General features: G+C 38.8%; 1 pseudogene; it reads left to right on the top strand.

Moving 5' to 3' along the window:
• The first annotated feature begins 7,961 nt into the window (after window positions 1–7,961).
• Window positions 7,962–21,178, top strand: LOC133671439 (mannose/glucose-specific lectin-like; annotated as a pseudogene).
• Window positions 21,179–22,444: the final 1,266 nt, after the last annotated feature.

Below are 22,444 nucleotides of genomic sequence, written 5' to 3'. Positions count from 1 at the left end.
TTCTGCACAGGAATTGGACGCAGGCACAGCTGGCGGCGCGTGTTCCAACGCGCCACCGCCACTAGCGGCGCGTGGGTCCACGCACCACCGCCGGTGAAGACCAGCAAGCTGGTGGATCGGGATCGTCTCCTTCTCCTCTTCCCGTCCGTACTGTCGGTGACCTGCAAAGACAAGAGAAAACACAAACAATCACAGGTTTTCGGGTCGTTGAATCTGCCTCCCTCTTTTCCTTTAGATCGGCAGATCTGTTCTTTTGTTGCTGTTGCGTCTCCCTCTCCTTCAGTTCAGGTGACCGGCAGGTTCTATGGAGAGGATGGCGGTGCTGAGATCTCCCCTCCTGGTGGTAGCAGCGACGGTCGGGTTCGCTGCTGGCCGCTGTTGGGTCGTTGATGGCGGGTGGATCTGCGACCGACCAGTTGAAAGGGATGACCGGTCTTGGCTGGTCTGTGGTGGAGCTGAGAGGAGACTGATAAGAGGACAACGGGGCTGCCGCTGTGGAGGCTGTTGGGTGGCTCAGCGCTGCCGGTTTGAGGGAAGGAGACCGAACTGTGGGCGAAGGAGAGAAGGGAGCCGCCGCTGGAAAAGAAGAAGAAAATGGGGAAACCGGCTGAAGAAGGAAAACAAAGGGGAATGGGGGTGCTTGGTTTCCTTGGCCGGCCAGAAGAAGGAAAAATCTGTAAAAAAAACAAAGGGAAAGGGGGGCGGCGGCTGCCTCAGGAGAGGAGAAGATTAAGTTTGTTAGGGTTAGATTTTTTCTCTTTTTTTTGTTGTCAAAAATGCCCCCCCTTCTTAGCTGAAATTGAAGGCTATTTATAGGCAGAGTATTTTTTCGGGCTTCAAAATTGGTCCCTCAAGTTTTGTATTTGGCCCCTGATTTTAATCAATTACTTGGTAAAAATTAAATTGGGGCCTTTGATTTTTCAATTTAGTCCAAATTAGGCTCCCAAACTTAATTTTCACCAATTAAGCCCTCCAATTAATTTTGACCCGCTTAAAGTATAATTAAGTCCTTGCACTTAATTAACTCCTTCAATTGGACCCGAATTAATTCTTGAACATAATTAAAATTCAATTTGGCCCATGATTAAATCAAATTGGCCCATTAAAAATTTAATTATGTCATTAGGCTTAATTTTTATGCAAATTCGTCCAATACTCAATTAATTTGACCTTTGAATTTGCACTTTTCTATTTTTGGGCATAATAGGGTACAATTAGACCTTGAAATTCTTCCGAAAATTGCAGCTTGATTTTCACCTATTTTTGCAGCCTTTCTTGGTCAGCTTTCTCCGCATTGCCAGTCTTTATTTTATTTTATTTTTTGATTTTTTGATTTTTTGATTTTTTTGATTTTTTTTTAGGAATCACCCAAAATTGGGTGATGACAGTTGCCCCCCTCTTTACAATGCTTACGGTAGAAAGTCTTGTAAGAGACTTTAGATAGTAAGCGTTGTAAAGAAGAAAAAAGGATGAGATATGATTGACTCATCTCGTTGAGGAATGAAGAATCCTCTTGAGGGTTAGAAAGCGCACTCGAAAGGAAGTAGGGTTAGAAAAACACACTACCTAAAAGGTTAGGACTCGAAGGAGCTCTTAAAAAGAGGCAGGGTTGGAAAACACACTACCTAAGGTGGTTGAGGGCTCAAAGGCACATTAAAAAGGAAGGCAGAGTTAGAAAACTCACTACCTAAGGTGTGATGGCTCGAAGGCACATTAAAAAGGAGGTATGGTTGGAAAACACGCTACCTAAGGTGGTTGATGGCTCTAAGGCGCACTCCAAAAGGAGGCAGGGTTGGAAAACACGCTACCTAAGGTGGTTGGTGGCTCGAAGGCACACTAAAAGGAGGTATGGTTAGAAAACACACTACCTAAGATGGTTAATGGCTCGAAGGAGCGCTAAAAGGAGGCATGGTTGGAAAACACACTACCTAAGGTGGTTAATGGCTCTAAGGCGCACTAAAAAGGAGGTATGGTTGGAAAACACACTACCTAAGGTGATTGTTGGCTCTAAGGCGCACTTAAAAGAGGTATGGTTGGAAAACACGCTACCTAAGGTGGTTGGTGGCTCGAAGGCACACTAAGAGGAGGTATGGTTGGAAAACACGCTACCTAAGATGGTTAATGGCTTGAAGGCACACTAAAAGGAGGTATGGTTAGAAAACACACTACCTAAGATGGTTGGTGGCTCGAAGGCACACTAAAAGGAGGTATGGTTGGAAAACACGCTACCTAAGGTGTGATGGCTCGAAGGCACACTAAGAAAGGAGGCAGGGTTGGAAAACACGCTACCTAAGGTGTGATGGCTCGAAGGCACATTAAAAAGGAGGTATGGTTGGAAAACACACTACCTAAGGTGGTTGGTGGCTCGAAGGCACACTAAAAGGAGGTATGGTTGGAAAACACGCTACCTAAGATGGTTAATGGCTTGAAGGCACACTAAAAAGGAGGTATGGTCGGAAAACACACTACCTAAGGTGATTGTTGGCTCTAAGGCGCACTTAAAAGAGGAGGTATGGTTAGAAAACTCACTACCTAAGATGGTTGGTGGCTCGGAGGCACACTAAAAAGAGGCAGGGTTGGAAAACACACTACCTAAGATGATTGTTGGCTCTAAGGCGCACTTAAAAAGAGGAGGTATGGTTAGAAAACTCACTACCTAAGATGTGATGGCTCGAAGGCACATTAAAAAGGAGGTATGGTCGGAAAACACTACCTAAGGTGATTGTTGGCTCTAAGGCGCACTTAAAAGAGGAGGTATGGTTAGAAAACTCACTACCTAAGATGGTTGGTGGCTCGGAGGCACACTAAAAAGAGGCAGGGTTGGAAAACACACTACCTAAGATGTGAGGGCTTGAAAGCCCACTCGAAAAAGGAAGTAGGGTTGGAAAACACGCTACCTAAGGTGTGAGGGCACGAAGGCCCACTTAAAAATGGAGGCAAGGTTAGAAAACACACTACCTAAGATGTGAGGGCTCGAAGGCCCACTAAAAAGGAGGTATGGTTAGAAAACACGCTACCTAAGGTGTGAGGGCTCGAAAGCCCACTTAAAAATGGAGGCAAGGTTAGAAAACACACTACCTAAAAGGTGAGGGCTCGAAGGCCTACTCGAAAATGGAGGCGATTGTGAAACACTAATCTGTCAAGATGAAGGTTATGCATCATGATCAATATGCATGTATACTTACCTGAGAAATGTAGGTCCCCTTTTCTTCATGGTGTCCTCCTTTCTTCATGGAGTTCTGATTTTCTCAAAAGTTTGAGTCTCTGATAGTAAGCTTTGATGGCTCCTCTCGCTCTTGCTTACTCGAGTCATATCTTGTGATCTTGACCCCTAGAAAAGACTTGATGTCATCATACTTCTTTGTCCACCACCCTTTTATCTTGAGGGTTGCCAATTTTGCCCAATAGTTTCTTAGAAAGGAAATCGTGGAGCTAGCTCTGCCAGATGTTTTTTATTGCCCCTAGCTTGATCATGCCCTCAAGTATTCAAATCAGGTTTGAGGATGAGGCTAGGTGAAGGAAGGTCTGGTTATTTACAAGGAATTGTTTCCATGATGAATTTTTGGAATTTCAAAGCTATTCCAGATACAGAAATCATTTTGACATCGATTCAAAACAGAACTCATTCTGACAAAATTCAAGTGATTCCTATGGAGAGGCTTTCAGAAATGATGGAAACCTTTTGTTTTTATTTTGATGAAAAATATGAAGTGACATTTGGTTGGTCACAAAAGGTTGAAATTTCAATTTAAGGGTTATTGAGAACCATTTTTCAAAGCATTCATTTTATTTGCATGAATAATGATTCAGTTCGCATGAGAAAACACTGCCTACCGATCCAGATTGCTTGCTTTTGATCAGAAAGGGCTTGATTAGGCACGTAATGTAGGCTTGGGCTATTGGCTATGAAGAAAAGGATATTTGTAGGCTCAAAAGGTGTTTAAGGGACTTTAAGACTAAGGATCACTTGTGCTTATATCCCACACTCTTTTTTTCATACATTTCTGGACCTTGGAATTTGATTTGTAAAATGGTCCACGGTGCCCCCCAGTGTTGGGCTTGGGCTCTTTCTCTTTGTTTTCTTCATTTGGTCTTGAGCATCATTGCATTTGCTTTTTTTTTATGCTCAGAATTTTTTGATCCTTTGGATTTTTCTTCATGCCCCCCAGCTTTGTACGGGCACCTTCGATTGATTGAGAATTTTCTTTTATGCCCCCCAGTATTGTTTGGGCACTTTCATCGTTGAAGACTTTTTATGCCCCCTAGAGTTATTTGGGCATTTTCAATCATTAAGGATTTTTTGCACTTGCCCCCAGTGTGGGGTGTGATCCTAGCCAAGGTTATTTTTCAAAGAAAAATCTATTAGGCTCAAAAGGGGACTGCAAAGGAGATATTTCAGCCTTGTGAAAGGATTATCAAAGATGGCCTTTCTTCATCTCAAATGCATGCATTTAGGATCGGTAAGCCTTGCTTTCATGCGAGTATGCATAGTGATTTCTCATTATTCATGCAACCAAAACTCAGCTTTAGAGTCACTTCATGGTGTTTTTTTTTGGTTTTCTAGGTGTATGGTTACCTCTCTAAGGAATCACCCGAATTTTCAAAACTCGTTTGTTTCGGACAAATATCAACATGATTTCTATTTTCTGTACTAAGCTTTGAATTTCCAAAAAACCTTGTGAAAACACGGGGTCATGGTTGGTTTTGGGAGAAAGGGAAAAACACCAAAGAATTCTTAGTGTAGTGGTTTTGTAAGTACAAAGGTGTGCTCAGTATGTTATTTGCATGAACACAATAAAAAAAAAAACACATGATTTTATTTACAGGAAAGGCTCATTGGACAAGGAAAATCTTGTGGAATTTTGAGCCAAATTACTGACAAAAACTGGGATAGGTTGAAAAAAATCAAGAAGTTTTTGCAGGCATGATCAAGCAGGGGTATAGCTTTTTTTTTTTTTTTTTTTTTTTTTGAGCAGAACAAGAACTGGCTCCATTCTGTAATGGTGGTGCAATTCCCCTTCAGATTGTGTTTAGGCTCTTGATCATGTTTGCCCCCCAGTTTTTTTGGGTTGAGTTGTTGTTGGGGTTTGAACAAAGATGATAGGTCAGTTGGAAGGAACTTCCCTATGGTCATTTCTTAGTATTTGCTCGAGTAAGCCAGAGGCGAGTCAAGCTTTTGTTCAGAGACTCCAACTATTTTTGAAAATGAGTGCTGCGACGAGCACATTTTTTATCTCCCATGTTTTTCGCTCAAAATTGGGTGATGCAGACTCATAGGGGACCCACTTTTTATTCTGGTGCATGCATGAAAAATGTATGAACATGCAATCTATATGATGAGCTCGCCCTTCGAGGGGTGACATATGATCGTCACTTTTGTATGATGAAACAAGAATATTGATTCTTGTCCCAAACTCTACAATGAAAATTTTCGGAGTGACGATCATTCTGTCACCCACAAGTCTTGAATTCAAGATGTTTCAAAAAGGGTTCGCCCCAATGCAAATAAATGATAGCACATACAACCTAAGGACAGGTTCTATTGATTATGTGAACATGGGTAGGTTTTCTACCTGGTCTCAAAAGGTCTATGAACTGTCCAGTGACCACCTCTCATGAAGGCAGTATAGGGGTTTACAAGGAATGGTCAGGGCACCCTGTGACCGCCATTACCGAGTAAACACTCAGCTCATAGTTGGATGTTTCACAAATCTGAACCCCGACTGAAAGTCATGAGGCAGACCGCTACTCCCCACCTAGCTTAGAGGCTTGTGTGTGCTTTCAAAAATAAATACAAGTGATGCATGAAACAATTCTAAAAATGCATGGATGAAATAAAACAAGACAAGAATAGCAAAATTTAAACACATCAATTACACAAAGCTTAGTCCAAAATTGTCAGAAACAATACCTCCCCAGTGGAGTCGCCATTCTGTCGCACGTCGGAAAACACTCACGCACGGCGTCGGCCCGTCCTGGCGATGGCGGTTTTTGCTCTCTCTGTTATTTGGAATTGATTTTTTTTTGGAGTCGCCACCTAGTATTTAATTGAGGGTTACTAGAAAACCCGAGTTGACTGGTCTCATCAGAGATTCGCGGGTAAGGGACTGATTGTGGTTAGGGAAGGTATTAGCACCCCTAACACACCCTACCTGAGGTAAGCTGCTTCGTGGCTTTGATGTGTTAAGAAGTTTTAAAAATTTTGTCTTTTCATCGGATTTTAGAAATACAACTTCCATACAAGTTTGTACTTCTACACCGTGATCCAATCAAAATATTAAATCCTTCTTTATTCTTTTGCCGTCTCATTGTAAAAAGATTCCTAAAATAAATACAAACATGCATTCTTGTTTTTTTTTATAATTCAATAACATAATAAAAAATACAAACACAAACACACATTTTTTATTATATTATATTTTTTCTTCTTCTGTTTTCTGTTTTCTTTTTTTTTTCTTTTTTACATCCATAATACAAATTACAGAATATTCAAAATTAAACAAAATTTACAAATCAGTCCCCCAAAACTCCAGAAATTGCAAAGGAACCCTTCTGCACAGGAATTGGACGCAGGCACAGCTGGCGGCGCGTGTTCCAACGCGCCACCGCCACTAGCGGCGCGTGGGTCCACGCACCACCGCCGGTGAAGACCAGCAAGCTGGTGGATCGGGATCGTCTCCTTCTCCTCTTCCCGTCCGTACTGTCGGTGACCTGCAAAGACAAGAGAAAACACAAACAATCACAGGTTTTCGGGTCGTTGAATCTGCCTCCCTCTTTTCCTTTAGATCGGCAGATCTGTTCTTTTGTTGCTGTTGCGTCTCCCTCTCCTTCAGTTCAGGTGACCGGCAGGTTCTATGGAGAGGATGGCGGTGCTGAGATCTCCCCTCCTGGTGGTAGCAGCGACGGTCGGGTTCGCTGCTGGCCGCTGTTGGGTCGTTGATGGCGGGTGGATCTGCGACCGACCAGTTGAAAGGGATGACCGGTCTTGGCTGGTCTGTGGTGGAGCTGAGAGGAGACTGATAAGAGGACAACGGGGCTGCCGCTGTGGAGGCTGTTGGGTGGCTCAGCGCTGCCGGTTTGAGGGAAGGAGACCGAACTGTGGGCGAAGGAGAGAAGGGAGCCGCCGCTGGAAAAGAAGAAGAAAATGGGGAAACCGGCTGAAGAAGGAAAACAAAGGGGAATGGGGGTGCTTGGTTTCCTTGGCCGGCCAGAAGAAGGAAAAATCTGTAAAAAAAACAAAGGGAAAGGGGGGCGGCGGCTGCCTCAGGAGAGGAGAAGATTAAGTTTGTTAGGGTTAGATTTTTTCTCTTTTTTTTGTTGTCAAAAATGCCCCCCCTTCTTAGCTGAAATTGAAGGCTATTTATAGGCAGAGTATTTTTTCGGGCTTCAAAATTGGTCCCTCAAGTTTTGTGTTTGGCCCCTGATTTTAATCAATTACTTGGTAAAAATTAAATTGGGGCCTTTGATTTTTCAATTTAGTCCAAATTAGGCTCCCAAACTTAATTTTCACCAATTAAGCCCTCCAATTAATTTTGACCCGCTTAAAGTATAATTAAGTCCTTGCACTTAATTAACTCCTTCAATTGGACCCGAATTAATTCTTGAACATAATTAAAATTCAATTTGGCCCATGATTAAATCAAATTGGCCCATTAAAAATTTAATTATGTCATTAGGCTTAATTTTTATGTAAATTCGTCCAATACTCAATTAATTTGACCTTTGAATTTGCACTTTTCTATTTTTGGGCATAATAGGGTACAATTAGACCTTGAAATTCTTCCGAAAATTGCAGCTTGATTTTCACCTATTTTTGCAGCCTTTCTTGGTCAGCTTTCTCCGCATTGCCAGTCTTTATTTTATTTTATTTTTTGATTTTTTGATTTTTTGATTTTTTTGATTTTTTTTTAGGAATCACCCAAAATTGGGTGATGACAGTCACCTACAAGGATTGGCATGAGATGCTCCCCTATGCACTTCATGCGTATCGTACCACTGTCAGAACTTCTACAAATGCCACCCCATACTCTTTAGTATATGGAATGGAAGCGGTTGTACCCTTGGAAGTAGAAATCCCATCACTGCGGATTCTGAAGGATGCAGAATTGGACGAATCAGAATGGGCAAGGTCAAGATTTGAGCAACTAAACTTGATCACTGAGAGAAGACTAGCAGCTATTTGCCATCACCAGTTATATCAAAGCAGGATGGCCAAAGCTTACAACAAGAAAGTCAAACCAAGGGTGTTCAAGGAAGGGGATTTGGTGTTAAGAAAGATCCCACTAGCATCAGGAGAAGATCAAAGCAAGTGGGCACCAAACTACGAAGGGCCATATGTGGTGAAAAAGGCTTTTTCTGGAGGGGCTTTAATTCTGACTAATATGGATGGAAGGGATCTACCAAGGCCTGTAAACTCAGATGTTGTAAAGAAGTACTATGCTTGATGTACTTACCTATATCAATCAATGAAATTGAAGTTTGGCCAAGATTTCTTTAGTGTATTCCCCCCCTCTAAAATTATGCATGATCCCATGTTTTGATAAAGATTTTTTGGGAATTCAAAGTCTTAGTACAAGACTAAAATCAAAGAGATGTTTGTTCTAACAAACAAGTTCTGAAAATTCAAGTGATATCCTGACACTCACAAAAAAAAAAAAAAAACATGAAGTGACTCCAAAAGCTGGGTTTTATTTGCATGAATAATGAGAAATCACTCTGCATACTCGCATGAAAGCAAGGCTTACCAATCCTAAATGCATGCATTTGAGATGAAGAAAGGCCATTTTTTATAATCCTTTCACAAGGCTGAAATATATCCTTTGCAGTCCTCTTTTGAGCCTGGTAGTGTTTTTTGGGAAATAACCTTGGCTAGGATCACACCCCATACTGGGGGGCAAGTGCAAAAAGTCTTCAACGATGAAAGTGCCCAAACAATATTGGGGGGCATAAAAGAAAATTCTTAATCATCGAAGGTGCCCGTACAAAGCTGGGGGGCATAAAGAAAAATCCAAAGGATCCAAAAATTTTGAGCAAAAAAAAAAAAGCCAATGCAATGATGCTCAAAATCAAATGATGAAAAACAAAGAGAAAGAGCCCAAGCCCAACACTGGGGGGCACCATGGACCATTTTACTAATCAATTCCAGGGTCCATAAATACATGAACAAAAGAGTTTGGGATATAAGCACTAGTGATCCTTAGTCTTAAAGTCCCTTAAACACCTTTTGAGCCTACGAGTATCCTTTTCTTCATAGCCAATAGCCCAAGCCTACATTACGTGCCTAATCAAGCCCTTTCTGATCAAAGACGAGCAATCTGGATCGGTAGGCAATGTTTTCTCATGCGAACTGAAACATTATTCATGCAAACAAAATGAATGCTTTGAAAAACAGTGACCAACCCGATGTCACTTCATATTTTTCATCAAAATAAAAACAAAAAGTTTCCATCATTTCTGAAAACCTCTCCATAGGAATCACTTGAATTTTGTCAGAATGAGTTCTACTTTGAATCGATGTCAAAATGATTTCTGTGCGTGGAATAGCTTTGAAATCCCAAAAACTCTGCAAGAAAACAACTCCTTGTTAAAAACCAAACCTTTCTCCACCTAGCCTCATCCTCAAACCTGATTTGAATACTTGGGGGGATGATCAAGCTGGAGAGCAATTTACCAAAACACATAGGGTTGGCTCCACGATTCCTTTTCTAAGAAACTATTGGGCAAAATTGGCAACCCTCAAGATAAAGGAGCGGTGGACAAAGAAGTATAATGACATCGAGTCTTTTCTAGGGGTCAAGATCACAAGATATGACTCGAGTAAGCAAGAGCGAGAGCAGCCATCAAAGCTTACTATCAGAGACTCAAACTTTTGAGAAAATCAGAACTCCATGAAGAAAGGAGGACACCATGAAGAAGAGGGGACCTATATTTCTCAGGTAAGTATACATGCATATTCATCACGATGCATCCTCGACATATCGGTGTCTTACCATCACCTCCTTTTTGAGCGGGCATTGAGCCCCCATCATTCAGATAGTATGCTTTTTGGCCCTACTTTCTTCTTTTTTAATGTGCCTTCGAGCCATCACACCTTAGGTAGCGTGTCTTCCAACCGTACCTCCTTTTTTATGTGCCTTCGAGCCATCACACCTTAGGTAGTGTGTTTTCCAACCATACCTCCTTTTTAGTGGGCCTTCGAGCCCTCACATTTTAGATAGTATGCTTTCTAGCCCTGTCTACCTTCCTTTTTAATGTGCCTTCGAGCCTTCACACCTTAGGTAGTGTGTTTTCTAACCATACCTCCTTTTTAGTGCGCCTTAGAGCCCTTACCTTGGGTAGTGTGTTTTCCAACCATCCCTCCTTCTTTAGTGTGCCTTCGAGCCACCACACCTTAGGTAGCGTGTTTTCCAACCATACCTCCTTTAGTGCGCCTTAGAGCCATCAACCACCTTAGGTAGTGCGTTGTCCAACCCTGCCTCTTTTTTTTTATAAAAGAGCTCCTTCGAGTCCTAACCTTTTATGTAGTGTGTTTTTCTAACCCTACCTCCTTTCGACTGCGCTCTCTAACCCTCAACAGGATTCATCATTCCTCAACAAGATGAGTCAATCATCTCTCATCCCTTTTTTTTTTTTCTTCTTCTTCTTCTTCTTCTTTCTTCTTCTTTACAACGCTTACTACCTAAAGTCTCTTACAAGACTTTCTATCGTAAGCATTGTAAAGAGGGGGGCAACTGTCATCACCCAATTTTGGATGTTTCCCCAAAATTCACTTTTCTCTCAAAATAAAAAAAATCAAAATGAAAAAATAAAATAAAGGCTGACAATGTGGAGAAAGCTGATCAAGAAAGACTGCCAAAATAGGCCGGGAAACCAAGTCGCAATTTTTGAAGGAGATTCAAGACCTATTGGCGCCCCATTGTGCCCAAAAATAGAAAAGTGCAAATTTAAAGGTCAAATTAAATGAGTGTTGGACGAATTTGCATAAAAATTAAGTCTAATGACATAATTAAATTTTTAATGGGCCAATTTGATTTAATCATGGGCCAAATTAAATTTTAATTATGTTTAAGAATTAATTTAGGTCCAGATGAAGGAATTATTGGCGCCCCATTGTGCCCAAAAATAAAAAAGTGCAAATTTAAAGGTCAAATTAAATTAGTGTTGGACGAATTTGCATAAAAATTAAGTCTAATGACATAATTAAATTTTTAATGGGCCAATTTGATTTAATCATGGGCCAAATTAAATTTTAATTATGTTTAAGAATTAATTTAGGTCCAGATGAAGGAATTAATTAAGTGCAAGGACTTAATTATACTTTAAATGGGTCAAATTAATTTTATTTGGGGCTTAATTGGTGAAAAATTAAGTTTGGGAGCCTAATTTGGGCTTAATGGAGAAGATTGGAATTTTAAGAGACCAAATTTAATTTTTACCAAGTTAATTGATTGGAATCAGGGGTCAAATTGCAAGAAAATTGAAGTTTTGGGGCCAATTGGGGGTTAAATTGACAAAATCCAAAGCCAAGGACCACACTGCAAGAGGCGCCAAACTGCAAGGCCAAATTGACAAAATCTGGGGGGCCAAATTGAAGACATTGAAAGTTTAACAGCCAATTAGGGACTTAATTGAAGCAATCCGAGACCAAGGACCAAAACGCAAAACGCGCGCAAGAGGAAGGATTGATGTGAAATCTGGCGCTTTGGCGCCTGTTTTTTATTTAAATGAAACGGCGCGTTTTGGGCAAAACGACGTCGTTTCATGCGTTAAAAAAAAAAAGGGGGGGGGGGGCAGGACCAGGCGACGCGTCGCCTGGTACTGTTCATCTTCTTCTCCACTAAGCTGCCCGAGTGGCCGACTTCAAGCCTTGTTTTCGGCCTCGTTTCTTCCTCCAAATTCGACAACGCGTGCACCAAAATGTCCACCTGAAACCCCTTTATCCTCGAGAATGGTCCGGTCGGGTCGAAAAACTTTTAAACGGCTTCGTTTATTGGCCCAAAGTGGCCACCTCGTTCAGTCTGCAGCCTTGGATTGCCAAAATTTGGCAGTTCGAGGTGCACACTTTGGACCAACGGTTTGGATTCCTCGAGTCGAATCAAGGGCTGAGAATTTTTCCCCGTTGAAGACAAGATTACCCTCTTTCCAGCCCTATAAATAGGAGCCAATTCCACGCTCAGGGGACGGAGAAAACGGAGCTCAAAGTTGACAAAAAACCATATTTTCTGTCCGGTTACTGAAAAAACAGCCTCCCTCTTTCTTTTCTCTCTCCACCGTGGTCTCCAGCCGCCACCACTGATCTCGCCACCGTCCTTCCCACGAGACACCACATCCCATCCATCACCCGGCGACCGCGCCACAGTCACAGTCCCTCTCTCTCTCTCTCTGCATCAAAACGGTGTCCTCTCTCCCTCTCTCCACCATAACTCCAGCCGGGACCAGTGCACGCCACCGTCCTCGCCGCCTCCAGTCGCACCGCGCACCACCAGCCAGGTCGCCGACTCTCTCCTCTCCACTCCAGGTAACTTCCTTATTCCCCTCTCTCGTTTCTGCATAGCCACTGCATGCAGAATTCATTTCTGCATGCAGTGGCTAATTAATTAGCCACTTGAACGGGTTGGGCCAGACGGGCCGGGTCTGGCCCAGCCCAAAAAAAAAAAAAGAATAGGACCTGTTGGGCCGAGACCGGCCCAACCCAAGGGTCCTGGACCGGACCAAGGGCTTGGCCCGGTCCAGCCCACTTTTCTTTTTAAATTTTTTTTTAAATAAATTTAATTAATAATTATTAGATATTAAAAAATAAAAAAAAATCAAAAAAAATTAAAAAATCACTTCAAAAAAATGTGTTTTTCTTAAATTTGTTTTTACCAAGGTTGCTTGATATTGGGTTGTATACTTACACGTTAAGATACAAGTCCGGTATTAAAATACCTGGTTTCTCCAAAAAAAAAATTTGAGAAAAATATATTTTATGCATACGGCCAAGTCCTAAATAATTTTCCAAGCATGTTTGTTTCCAAAAAAAAAAAAAAAAGTTTTTGCATCTTTCTCACGTTTTTTTTTTTAAAAAAAATCCAAAAAATGGATATCATAACTAGTTTATGATCATCTGTTAGGATTTGGCCAAAATGTCAAACTTTTATTTCAAACTTATTTCCTAGGATTCAGATGTAGACTTTAATATTTGTGGGGTGTAAAATTACACGATAAAGTACACTCTCGGGTATTAAAGATACAAGGTGTAAATAAAAGCAAATTTTAAAATTCAGACTTTAAAATTGTTAGGATTTAACCCAAATAAGGTAGAGACTAGGGGGATCTGCCTTGAACCTTAGAAGAGACCAACAAATAGAAACTCGACCTAGAAAGAAATAATCAAACAACAATGCAGCTTACCTTAGGTAGGGTGCACTGAGGGTGATGCGTCTTCCCCTTGTACAACCAGTCCCTTACTCAGACTCTCGCAGACCATAGGTTCCTAGTGACCATAATACTAGGTAGCGACTCCAAAGAACCAAGCAAAACACAAATAACAATAATAAAAAAATCGCCAAGGGACGCCGCGCGGATTTTGACGTGCGACACATCCTTTGAAGGAATCATTTCATTGGGACCATGGGGAGGTTTAGGTGGCGACCACTGGAGTTACAGGGCAAGCGGTGGGATAACTGAGATAGTCCTCCATGTAGATGGAAATATCAAGTCCATTTCCTTCAAAGATGCCAAAGGCGAGGTTTCTGGGACATTCGGTGGCGAGGGCAACGACCCTAATGACATGGGTGAAGAGAAAAAGGTGACTTAGCTATTCATATATTAACACATTTACAGGGAGGCTAATTCCATAGCTGATGGATTGGCAAAATCTGGGTGACTCGTATTACTGACTTGGTAGCATTTTTGCAGATCCTTTATAATCTATCTGTTATGTTTTTTTTTGGGTTTCTTTTTTTTATCCCTTTTATCTCTGCCTTGGGGTTTTTATCTCTGTTTCTTGCTGAATGTTTTTGTACTTCATTTCCCTTTATAATTTTAATACGTTCTGCGTTTAGAATATATATATATATATATATATATATATATATAGATCAGCAGCACTTACCTTGTATTTTATTATACGTTGTGCCATGTATATAGATTGAGATCCAATGGCCTTCAGAGCATTTGAAATCTATAAGCGGAACTTATGGAAGCTACGAAGGACAACAGAAATAATTGACTATGACTTTTGGTTTTCGTGCAGACAAATTCAAATGGAAGCATTTCAGTTGGGCCATGGGGTGGTCCAGGTGGAGATCCTTTTAGTTTTAGGGTGGGAAGCTGGATAAAAGAGATAATTGTTCATGAAGGAGACAATATCAAGTCCCTCTCTTTTAAAGACGGCGATGGCCAAGAGTACGGAAAATTTGGCGGCAATAATGCTAATGACACTGGTGAAGAAAGAAGAGTGAGTATGTCATTTATGGCTTGCATAGGATAGCAAATCAAATGAAGCATTTCCTTTTCTCTTCCTTATTTAGCTAAGCTAATACTATATACAATTTTCTATGATGCAACTTATGTGTAGATTGAGATTGATGGGCTTTCAGAGCATCTAACATCCATAACTGGGACATACGGAGATTATGCTGGAATGGTGGTGATCACATCACTATCGTTCATAACTAATCTTACTACACATGGACCTTTCGGAACTGCTACCGGCACTTCTTTCTCCGTACCAATTGAAGGTTCGGTCGTGATTGGATTTCATGGAAGAGGAGGCGACTACATTGATGCAATTGGCATCTTTGTAAAACCACAGACGACAATCGATCTAACTTCTTATTGGAAGAAATAAGTTGTCTTCTCTCTACAATATCCATGGATACAGTGTCAAGGCGTCGATGCTTTGTTCATGATGTTGTTCTTATATGCTCTAATAATGTACGGGAATAAACGAGGGCTTTCATATATAGCTCTCTGATGTGCTAGTTTTTATCATGTATCAATAAAGATTGCGACTTTGAATAAAAGCAGGAATAATGTAAACCCTATCAGTGGTTGAAATCCCTTTAGTACTGAAAATTTGATCTTCTTTTTAAGCGCATCAGTTCCTCGGTAGGTTCTAATTCTTGTAACTCGGGAGTTATTTATACAGAGTCAACCATAATAAAAGATCCTTACCTTGTAAAAAATCAAGGATAAATTCTACCAAAAATGCAGATAAACAGAGCCATTTACCAAATCTAAACCGACTCGCGAGATTTTTACTTTGAGATCGATGTTTGGAAATGTGATAACGGTTGATTTTTCGCTCCAAAATACATTAAAATAATATTTTTTTTTATTTTAAAAAAATTATTTTGACATCAATACACCAAAACGATTCGAAAACATAACAAACAAATTTTACACAAAAATAAATTTTTTCTAAAAAATACAATTTCAACCACATTTCTAAACATTCTCTTTGTCTACTCGTTCCATCTTTTGGATGACGATGAAAAGCAAATAAAATACATTGCATTTCCCTTGTCATAGCATTTTTACTCGAAACAGCTGTATCGACCATGTATTGAAAACATAATGAAAAGCAAAGAGCTAAACTTTTAAATATAACTTGTCAAATTTTTTTTGGATAGTAAACGAGAGAATTATATATTAAACAGCCTCATCAAGTAGGTGGAATTGAACAAAAGATAAAATAAAATGGGAATATAAAAGAAAAGAGAAGTCCAAAGCGACGAGGGACCTAATTAATTAGTCCAGTTCATAATACATTCAGGATTTCTAAAAAGATCTGAGTCTGTATGGTTGAAAGTTCTAACTGAGGAGTTCAACCAGAAGGCCAAACGGTGAAATGTGAGATCAAAAATCATATCCCAATCCGGAGCCTTGGATTCGAAGATTAGGCGGTTGCGCGCTATCCAAATTGACCAGTACAGACCTTTACAGAGAAGGGTAATAGCATGTCGCTGAAAATTTCCATTAATCAAACCGGACCATTCCTGTAGATTTTGATTTTGGTCTTTGTGCAGAAAACCTAAGCACCCGAACCAGTTCAAGAAACGACCCCAAAGAGACCATGTTATAGGACACCGATGGAAAAGATGATTAATTGTCTCCGTTTTCTTGCAGCAGAATGAGCAGTGAGATTCCTCATAATTAATGATTCTCCTCTCAGCTAAAAAACTTCGTGTACTCAAACTGCCATGAAGAAGAAACCATATGAACACGTCCACTTTTGGGGGGGCATAACCATTCCATAGCAGAACAGGGGAGTGATTATTTTCAGTGGCCGATAGACTATCAAAGAGCAGGCAACCTGATTGGGCTGAGTACATGCCAGAGCTGTGGAATTTTCATAACTTGTGGTTTGCACCATCTGAGAAAATGAGACCACGCTGCAGCTCTGCGATCAAGCTCTCCCTCATGCAGTTTTCACGAGGCCGGAGGGGTCTTCTCCAGGATAGGTTGAAAGATGTATTTGTCAAATTATATATATCCGCGAGGCTGGTGTTTCGCTGCAGGGAGAGGTTATAAAGTCTAGGGAATAAAAGCTATATGTATTTGTCAAATTATATATAATTTAAATATTTCAAAAAATATATTAATTTAAAATAAATAAATAAATAATTTTTTTAAAAAAATATTTTTAAAATATAAAAATAAAAAAGATTTAAAGATAATGTCCGTCGACATGATTGGAGCATTACCGAACTTAAAAGTATAATGATTTACATGCAGGAAAATAAAGCTTGTGGAGTAATTTCTCATGCAATGATCTATCCTTCTCCTTCACATGCAGGAACGTACAGTTTGTCTTTTTGGACCACGTCCATCTAGAATAATGATAAATACAAGCCTATATATATGCATGCGAATTGCACGTTTTATTCCATTCAATGAATATATACTTCAATGTATTGGGTCAATAAACAAAGTTTCTTGTCCTTATTGAATTGCATTATTGCACGTTTTTCTTCCAGTTTGATAGGTTTTTCTACCATTATCAAGAAAATATATATATTGAAATAGAAAATTTCACAGCCACTATATGCGAATTACATGGAGTCCTATATTTCTAAAGCCTATATTCCACCTTTGAAGAAAATCTTTCTTCGTTCGAAAACACTCTGATCACTTCCCTTACAAGTCAAGGTTTCATATGGAATTCTTTCCGTTCATTATTTTATCAAATTGACAAAAGACACCAATATCAGTGATGAGTGAGGACACACTCAAACGCCTTGCAAAATTCTCTTATTACCATAATAATCTAAGTTTTTCTTATCGTTTTTAATATGAAATTAATCCAAATTGTGTTCCATCTATCACTATATTTAACACTCTTGCAAGTCTCTTTATATCAATAATACATGTACCACTCAAGTTTTATCATCTAGTAATTAACACGCAAGAAATCTTTTTTTGTGGCGATAAATCTTATAAAAACTCACACGTACTATATGCGAACAGGGAATATATTCCATTCAATGAACAATTCAATATATGATAAATTTTGTTTGCAACTACGTAAGAAATCCTTCTTTATTTCTTACGATAAGTCTGAGACAATACTTGATTGTCATATGCGCTGGCTGTAGTGGTCCATGACATATAAATTTTTGGATTGCATTATCAAAGTTTATACTGCACGTTTTTCGTACAATAACAGATGTAATGTAATTTTTTATCAATATCAAAAAAGTTTCTTGTCTTTATCGGATTGCAATATTTTGCACGTTTTTCTTCCAGTATGATAAATAACTTTTTCTTCTCATTGTTTGGATATTTGAAATAAACAAGGGAAAGAAAATGGAAGGTAAAATACTTAATCATTTTTTTTTCGAGGGAATAATAATGTTTTGCACAAATTGAATTTATGTTAGTTTAGGATTTAATTCCCTTATTAAGAAAATTTTCACAAATAATTAAAAGCATACTCATAAAATAATAAGGTTTTCCTCCAGAACCCTCTAACATTGGAGTAACTTAAAGAAAAGAAGGCTTTTGAAGGGTTTTAAAAGGTTGATAAAAAAAAAAATCTCTCGTTACTAGAACTCGCAAAGAAAGGGAAAGTTTTTTCTTGATCTGTCTATATGTACCAAGATTTTCAATTCCGTTCCGTTCCGTCCGGAATGGCCGAAACGTTCCATACCAATTCAAAAAACGGAACAAAACGGAATAAATTTCATCTCATTTTAAATCTCAGTCCGTTCCGGATTTTTCGGCTAAATTCCGCCCGAAACGTTCCGGTTCCATTCCACATGTTCCGTTCCGCTCTTCAAAAGCCATTGAATCAAATTGAACCTTATTCAATTTAATTAATTAAACCACCCAATTATAAAAAGCTCTTTTTTATTACTATTTTCTATAACAATGATATTAATAATAACATTGAAAATTATTATTACTATTTTCATTAACAATGATATTAATTTTTTAAAATTAGATTTATCACTAATATATATGGTTTATATTCATGTTGTTTTTTTCATGTTTATATTTTGTAGGAATTTGAGTAAAACAAGGGATGCTTTAGATTTCATTAGCCTTAATAACATTGACCTAACTTTATATTTAAAATATTTGTGTTAAAACATTTTACTTTCATAATATTTTGATATTTTGTTTAAGTTGAATTACTTTAAGTTAAAGATCTATTTATTCTTGACTATTTAGAAATATTTTAAATTTTGAAATTATATTTGTTTGACATTGTGTTTGTATAGCATAATTTATAATTAATTTATCTTGAATTTGAATTATGTTTGTTTAATATATATATATATATATATATATGAACAGTACAACCCCGAAACGGTACGCCGAAACACTCCGAAACTGAAACATTCTGTTCCAATTGAAAAAACGAAACACTTATCGAAACAGAATTGACAACCTTGATATGTACCTCCCTCCGTTTCTAATCCGTCTATATATACCGCCCGCACAATTACACTAACCACCACATAAACAGCAGATACATTCCAACATTCAACATATTCGTCTAAGCAAATGGTATGAAACTATCTAAGGTATATTTTCTTCACATGCTAATAGATACTTGTGTTTTGATGATGACTACTGGTTTGTGCTCAGGCATCCTTGGAAGGAATCATTTCATTGGGACCATGGGGAGGTTTAGGTGGCGACCGCTGGAGTTACAGGGCAACCGATGGGATAACTGAGATAGTCCTCCGTGTAGAAGGAAATATCAAGTCCATTTCCTTCAAAGATGCCAGTGGCCTGGTTTCTGGGACATTCGGTGGCAGGGGCAACGACCCTAATGACAGGGGTGAAGAGAAAAAGGTGGCTTAGCTATTCATATATTAATACATTTACAGGGAGGCTAATTCCATAGCTGATGGATTGGCAAAATCCTATTACTGACTTCGTACCATTTTTGTAGATCCTTTATAATCTGTCTGTTCTGTTTTTCTTTTTGGGTTCTTTTATCCTTTTTATCTTTGTTTTGGGGTTTTTATCTCTGTTTCTTGCTGAATGTTTTTGTACTTCATTTCCCTTTATAATTTTAATACGTTCTGCCTTTAAAAAAATAAATAAAAATATTAATAGATCAGCAGCACTTACCTTTTATTTTATGCGCGCGTTGTGTTTTGTATAGATTGAGATCCAATGGCCTTCAGAGCATTTGAAATCTATAAGCGGGACTTATGGAAGCTACGAAGGACAATTAGTGATCACTTCCCTATCGTTCATTACAAATCTCACCACATATGGACCTTTTGGAACAGCTCCTGGTGAAACTTTCTCCATCCCTATAGCAGATAGCGCCGTGGTTGGATTCCATGGGAGATGTGCTTCCTACCTTGATGCACTCGGTATTTTTGTGACACCTGTAAGTTCATTCAACTATATTTTATCAGTAAATATGCATGGTTATTATTGATGCTTGTTTTCTTTTTAAGCATGCGTCCTCGTCTGAGTCTCAAAGTTTCACTTCTCTTTGGATGAATATATATATAGATGGATTTTATGAATATTGTTTTCTTTTAAGCTAGCGTCCTCTTCTATATATCAGTACGCCATTTTTCTGTGACATTTTACAGCCTCGTCTAGTATTTCTTAGACATGTATCCTTTTTAGACATTCGCCCAAGTGTCGCAATGCAGGATAGAAGGTGAGTCGAGCCATATGGCCAGTAACAACAGAAATAATTGACTTTGACTATTGCTTTCCGTGCAGGCAAATTCAAATGGAAGCATTTCAGTTGGGCCATGGGGTGGTCCAGGTGGAGATCCTTTTAGCTTTACGGTGGGAAGCTGGATAAAAGAGATAATTGTTCATGAACGAGTCAATATCAAGTCCCTCTCTTTCAAAGACGGCAATGGCCAAGAGTACGGAAAATTTGGCGGTAAAAACCCTAATGATATTGGTGAAAGCAAAACTGTAAGTATTCCCCCTTGTGGCGTGTCAAGTTTTTTCGATAGAAAAAATCCTGTCTAATTTTATTTAGGACTATTGTTTCATGTATGGAAAATAATTATTGAAACAAGCATTTGAAAATAATATTATAGACCCTGCAGCAAACAACAAGGCACTTATGGTTCATAAACTACTAAATAAAATATATCTATTTTGCTTTGCATTATTTGCAGGTTCTTATTAACTGGCCTTCTGAACACCTGACATCCATAAGTGGGACATATGGCAATTACAACTCTTTATTAACGATCACATCGCTGTCATTTACTACAAATAGGGCTACTTATGGACCTTTTGGAAGAGCTTCTGGCACGCCTTTCTCCATCCCGATAAATCATAGTACGGTAGTTGGATTCCATGGAAGAGCTGGATACTACCTTGACGCCATTGGCATCTTTGTTAAACCAGAGACGACAATCTAACTTCTTATGGGAAGAAATAAGTTGTCTTCTCTCTAAAATATCCATGGATACAATGTCAAGGCGTCGATGCTATGTTCATGATGTTGTTCTTAATTATATGCTGTAATAATGTACGGAAATAAACGAGGGCTTTCATATATAGCTCTCTGATGTGCTAGGTTTCTTGATGCTTCGTTGTATCATGTATCAATAAATATTGTGACTTTGAATAAAAGCAGGAATAATGTAAACCCTATCAGTGGTTGAAATCCCTTGGGAGGTTCTAATTCTTGTAACTCGGGAGTTATTTATATAGTTCCTGTTCGACTTGAGATCGAACAGTTTTGTTATTTTTTTTACTTCAAATTACTTTTTATTTTTATTTTAATTTTAAATTATATTCTTTATAGGTTGATATAAAAATAAATTTTAAGAAATTAAAAAAATAGTATATTTTTAATTGTAAAATAATTTAATAAACAATATCTATCATTTTTGAAATTTTAAGAATGCATACAACACAAAAACCGAAAAACGCCTAAATTTCTACTCATTTTACGTAGGTTTTTCATTTAAATTTCTCATTTCTTTCCACACTGGGAATAAAGGATTAAATTCCATTACATATAATTATAGACAAATGTTACTATATGATGCAGTAATTACACCAAGTGATAAAAAAAAAACTGGTCACCCTATTTCTCTTGCTTCTCTCTCCCCTAACCATCATGTGCAGCAGCAGATCCACGTCCATGAGGCCTCCGCCACTCCTGAGAGAGAGAGAGGTTTCTCTCATTTTTCCTTCCTCACCGTTCTCTCCCTCTGAATTCAGAGGATACGAGCGGATACAACCTTTAAGAAATGATCTTGTAATGAAGGAAAGATAGGAAATAATTAAGGATGACTTCGAGGCACTCGAAACACTTTTCCCAAAGAATTATGTCTTCTACCGAGACAACTTTTTATTAGGAGTTGATAAGAGAGTTACTTTAGAGAACATATGGACTTAGATGGGATTTGAAAATACAAGAGTAATCAATGAGAGAGGTGGGACTTTGATCTAGTTGAAATTAAAACTAGTTTCTAGCACACTAAACATTATGCAAATGAAAATTTCCAGTCACAATCTCTTGTACCAAACACATCTTTACCGGGGAATCAACTATCCGTAACAAAAAGAAATTAAAGAAATCAGGTTTTTACAGAGTTGCCTCAACCACACGGCAAAGCAAAAGAAAACATTGGCTAAAAACACAAGTTGGCTTTTAAAAATCACGTGAGATTATTTTACAAATATTTCTTCTTTACGTGAGATTTTTTCCAAGCGAGTAATTATTTTGTCAGGAGATATGCGTCGTCTGCTGTGCGTGGAGTGCTTAGCTGGTCGGCGATTAGATGGCTTGCCGCATTTTTTTGTGATTTGATGGCTAGTCGTATTATTGATATTTTTCACTCTTTTCCTCACTTACACGTGACAGGAGTCTTTGTTTTTTCACTGAAATCTGGCTTCCATCAGTCCCTTAGAGATAACCCTGAAGCGTATGCTCTAAAGAACCGTTTGAAGTTACAGAATGATGGAACAACGTGGCTTCGAACTGCTGTTTCTGGTTGTCAAC

This window comes from Populus nigra, chromosome 13 (genome assembly GCF_951802175.1).
Source record: "Populus nigra chromosome 13, ddPopNigr1.1, whole genome shotgun sequence".
Lineage (NCBI taxonomy): Eukaryota > Viridiplantae > Streptophyta > Magnoliopsida > Malpighiales > Salicaceae > Populus > Populus nigra.
The sequence above is the reverse complement of the archived record's forward strand: the minus strand, read 5'-3'. Positions and strand labels throughout refer to the sequence as shown.